The 4030-nt window shown below is 38.6% G+C and overlaps 1 non-coding gene across 1 annotated transcript; it reads right to left on the bottom strand.

Annotated features, from left to right (window-relative positions):
• Window positions 1-3696: 3696 nt before the first annotated feature.
• LOC121210568 (small nucleolar RNA R71) lies at window positions 3697-3803 on the bottom strand. The gene has a single exon (XR_005905684.1). It is a non-coding gene; the product is annotated as a small nucleolar RNA R71 (small nucleolar RNA).
• Window positions 3804-4030: the final 227 nt, after the last annotated feature.

Genomic DNA, 4030 nt, shown 5'->3' with positions numbered 1-4030 from the left:
CGAGCGTTCTTACCGAATTGGGCCCGTTGGCCCATTAACCCAGTTTTGGCCCATTAAGCCCAAAATATCAAAACGCACGAAATCGCGCGTACTATAGTTTTATCACTTTCGGTTACCAGTAATAATTACCCATACGTCTCACGAGCATTCGCACACTCGCAAGCGCCCAAAATACCAGTTTTTCGGTATTTCGGCTTTTCGGCTTTTGCCGATCTAACCTATGAAAGGGTGTCAGTTACACACCTGATTTGTGACGACTTGCTGACAAGATCCACGCACGAACTGCCTACAATTACGTTGCTACAATTCTTAGATTGTAAATCACAACACTAATCTCCATAATTACTTACCCATATTCGACTCTGTCCCTAAAAGCCTTTAAAACTTTACCTTCTTGCCGAAATCCGATGGCTAGATCAAAGTCTGATCACTCCAAAGATCCAAGCCTTCGATCCAACCCTTTAGAAGACACTAATCATCAAAATAAATCATCGGTTAAAGACCCTTTATGCCCTATGCCCAAATCGATAGCCTCCCTAGATTTTAGGGACTTCGGCTTTTTCCTAACTTGAAAAATAAGACTAGATTTGGAGTGATGAGCACTTACCACTTATTCCTTCCTGCTTTCCACGTAGATCTGATGCAGATTCAACCTTTAAACGATGGTAAAACTTGAATCTAGAAGCTTTGAAGTTTCGGCTACAAGTCTCTAACTCTATAGTAGTTTCGGCTTTTCTAGGTGATATAGAAAATAATGATTTGAGGCTATAACCCTGGGTAATGTTGTCGACAGATGCTAGGGGTTTAGAGGAGAGGAATGTTGGTAAAAAAGGAAAACATATTGAGGAATATGGCTTTGGAAAAATGGCACAAGAATATAGCTTTCGGGATTTTGAGATTTGAGGTTCGGCTTTAGTCTAAGAAAATTAATGGAGGAAAATGATGTAGAGTAGGGTGGAGATGGACAAGAGGTTTGAAAGGTTTGGCTATGGAGAAAGAGAATAAGAAGAAAGCAAAAATGGCTAAAGGGAGAAGGTGAGAAAAGCAGCAAACGGCACAACTCCCTCCCTATTGCCGAATTTATACTGGAACTTTAACCTAGCCGAATTTACCCCCTAAAGAAACCCTTGGCCGGCCACCTCTTGCTCCTCAAGAGTCCAAAATTTGGCCAACACAGCTCACCCCAATCAGCTCCTAGATTTCCTCCCTTATCTCTATCCTTATTCAATCCCCTTACCCTCTTAAACTCTTCCTGACAGACTTTTATTTCAGTTCCACTACTTCCCTTTCCTGTACATAAAAATTAATCACTTAATTTGCTGTCATTGTGACTTGAACCTAGGTCCTCCCCAAGCTTCCACACGCCACTACATCCTTCCCAGTGGCGTCACATGCCACTTTACCACTTGCTTCCTTGTGATCCATTTTTCACAAATAATTCCTAAAAGCCCAATTTATCAGAACCTCTTTCTCTTATAGAATTAAATTTAATTAAAACTACCGGGTTTTATCCTAAGCTTGGGTCTTCTAAAGGCCCACCAACATGATTAATCCTACACATAACAAACAGAACACAGAATTTTAAATTTTACAACTTTTACAGAATTCCCGAAAATTGGGGCGTTACAAGTAATGCATTTTATGGATGATTTCTCAATAAAATTGGTGAATTCGATGCTCCTAATGCTTTAATTTCATGTTTTATACTTAGGAGAGCATAGGAGAGCGAAAGGAACGAGAAACGGGCCAAAAATAGAGAAAATTAACCAAAGTACGAAATCAACACGGCCTGGACCTCCTCACACGGGAAGGCCACACGGCTGTGTCAATCTAGCAGAATTGGAGCACGACTTACACGAGCATATCACATGGCCGTGTCATTCTAACAAGCTCGAACACGGCATGAAGTAATCTCACACAGGTGTGTCACACGGGTGTGTCCTTGCCGAGCCTAAGTTAAGTCCAATTCGGAAAAGGCCACTTTTGAGGGCTTCTAGGCATTCCAAAGCCTATAAATACACCATAGAAGAGGAGAAAAAAGGGAGATGGAGAAGAGGGGTAAGGAATTACCCCAATAAAGCCGATTGATCCATCTTAGAAGCCGAATTCATCATCAAGACTGAAGATCTCTCCTCAATTTCCCTTCAGGAGTTTTGGGTTTTCTTAATGTTTTGTATTTTTTATTCTTCTGAGATGTTTTCTTATTTAGCTATGAACTAAACCTCTAAATACCTAAGCGGGATGAAACCTAAGATTAATCTTCTTATTATTTTCTGAATCGTATGATAAATATTTAACTTGTTCTTAATTATGTGTTCTTAATTCTTGTTTTGATATCCCAGGATACTGATTCAAGACACGCTCTTATTCAGAGGAGGATAGACCCTGTCTAAGAGTACATTTTTCATAATTAAGTGGAGTTGATTGCGTGCCTAGAAATAGGGTGACATGATTTTGCCAGATTAGGGTGAAACCTAATAAAGGGATCCATAAATTGAGTTAATGCAACCCTAGAGTGTTAATTAGAGAAAAGTCTCGATTATTCAATCTAGGGATTAGACATTATTAGTCTTGAATAGGGATAATAACATAACTTAGGGATCTCTACGGAACAAGTTGAATGAATAAATCGTCCGATTCAGAGCCAGAATAACAAGTAAAGTCTAGGTGGATTTTTCCTTAGGTATTGTCTCAAGTCAATCGATTTTCCCAAAAGCAATTCCCCAATTCTTTTCCCTGTGCGTTCTTAGTTTAGATAGTTAGTTAATTAAAAAAAAACCCTTTTATTATTAGGCTAGATAATAAAAAGACAGTCATTACTAGTACTTTTAGTTTCTTTGGGTTCGACAATCCGGTCTTGCTAAAACTATACTACTATTCGATAGGTACACTTGCCTACATCGCGATAATAGTTAGTTCAAGAACGAGTAATTATAAATATTTAAAACCTATCACAAAACCTCGCGATCAAGTTTTTGGCACCGCTGCCGGGGAACTAAGATATTAGGAATGCTCAATTTTTATTACTTTAGCCATTTATTTTTCTTGCAATTTAATTTAATTTAATTATTATTATTATTTATTAATTTACTTTTTCTTTCTCTTGGCAGGTTTTTATAGTTTATGACTAGAAGAAACCCGTCGGGACCATTACTTTTTGACGAAGAAATCGATCTCATAGTTCGTAGAAACCAAAGAGAAATAAGGCACAGCTTAAGATACACGGTGAACGAGCAAGAAGACAATACTCAACCCCCAACCGACAAGATGGCTGAAAATCAAGGCAATCAGCTACCTCCTGCAATTGCGGCTAATCAAAATCCTGCTCCACGCACTATGTATGATTATGCTAAACCTTCTCTAACAAGAACTAAATCTAGCATAATTAGACCGGCTGTAGCTGCAAATACTTTTCAACTGAAACCTAACACAATTCAAATGATACAGCAGTTTGTTCAGTTTGATGGTTTGCAGGATGAAAATCCCAACGCTCACTTAGCAAACTTTTCGAAATTTTGCGATACATTTAAAATCAATGGCATTTCTAATGATGTCATTCGTCTTCGGTTATTTCCTTTTTCACTGAGAAACGAAGCTAAACAATGGTTAAACTCGTTACCACGAGGATTTATCACTACTTGGGAACAAATGACCGAAAATTTTTTACTAAAATACTTTCCGCCGACTAAAATGGCTAAATTACGTAATGATATCTCTTCTTTTTTTCAGATGGATTTAGAAACACTTTACGATACATGGGAGAGATACAAGGACTTACTGAGAAGGTGCCCTCACCATGGGTTACCGCTTTGGCTTCAAGTACAAACATTCCATAATGGTCTGAATCCCTAGACTTAGCAAATGGTTGACGCAGCTGCTGGCGGAACCATCAACAATAAAACACCGGAAGATGCCTATGAGTTTATAGAGGAGATGTCACTGAATAACTATCAGTGGCAAGTTATGAGGACAAAGCCAACAAAAATAGCCGGAGTTTATAACGTCGACTCAGTTACTATGCTGTCAAATT

The sequence above is a fragment of the Gossypium hirsutum genome, chromosome A11 (genome assembly GCF_007990345.1).
Source record: "Gossypium hirsutum isolate 1008001.06 chromosome A11, Gossypium_hirsutum_v2.1, whole genome shotgun sequence".
NCBI classification, from domain to species: Eukaryota; Viridiplantae; Streptophyta; class Magnoliopsida; order Malvales; family Malvaceae; genus Gossypium; species Gossypium hirsutum.
This window is presented reverse-complemented; position numbering and strand designations above follow the sequence as displayed.